The 1,022-nt window shown below is 37.2% G+C and overlaps 1 protein-coding gene across 1 annotated transcript in view; it reads right to left on the reverse strand.

The window, feature by feature from the left end:
* Nucleotides 1-1,022, reverse strand: part of Rheb (Ras homolog, mTORC1 binding) — a 42,338-nt gene that overhangs the window by 9,811 nt on the left and 31,505 nt on the right. The window lies entirely within an intron of this gene.

Consider the following 1,022-nt stretch of genomic DNA (forward strand, 5'->3'; position numbering starts at 1 on the left):
ATATAAGATGACCCTGCCAAAAAAAAAAAAAAAAAAAATGTTTAATTCAAGAAGAAAATCTACAGTGGGGGGGGGGGGGGAATTTCAGCAGTCTCAAGACTTATGTCATGACCTTAAGAGAATATGCAGGATCATGGGACAGTCAATAATTAGTACTAAATTAACATTTGAACAAACTAATAAAAAGTGATTTTTTTGAGAAAGTAACAATTCTGCAGGCATGTGAATAAACCCATAAAGCTACAATAATTAGCTAACTCATACTGGCTTATGAATGAATAGACAGGAAAAAATGTAAAAAGATGCAATCATGTACGGGAATTAGGTACATTATAGTGCTCTTCAAATCAGCAAGGATAAAACGTAACACAAAATGTGCAAACACATATATAGAGCCTTCTTTGGATTAAGCTCGATCTCTTTATTTGCAACTCAGCAAAAATGTACTCTATATAGGAATCAAAGGTTTAAAAATGAAAAGCGCCTGCTTCGTAAAGCATGAGGAGCTGAGTCGATCCCCAGAACCTACACAAAGCCAGGGCAGTAGAGTGCATCTGTAACCCAGTGCTGGCCTGTGTGCGAAGACATGCAGATCCTGGCTCACTGGCCAGTTTGCTGAGCCAAATCGACATGTTAGGGTTCAGTAAGAGACCTTGCCTAAAAAGACAAAGTCAAGGGCAATTGAGGAAGACACACAACACCAAACTCTGGTCTTTACATGTGTGCACACCTACTAACACCCATACACTGACACACAAGATTCCCTTCCATACATAATAGTTGTCAGCTACTATAATAACTGGGATGTTCACTGCAGCACTACTGTAGAAGCAATATTGACAACAGATCAATAATTATGATATAGCCAACAGCTATATATCATGTGATCACCAGGAGCTGTGTGTTTATGGAATAACCTTCATAATGAAGATCTATCACTTTTTGGTAAAAAAGAGAGAAATACTATACTTGCATATTTGTTGTATATCATAATAATGATATAATACAGTGTTGTGCCTTAG

This window comes from Microtus ochrogaster, unplaced genomic scaffold (assembly GCF_000317375.1).
Source record: "Microtus ochrogaster isolate Prairie Vole_2 unplaced genomic scaffold, MicOch1.0 UNK18, whole genome shotgun sequence".
Taxonomy (NCBI): domain Eukaryota; kingdom Metazoa; phylum Chordata; class Mammalia; order Rodentia; family Cricetidae; genus Microtus; species Microtus ochrogaster.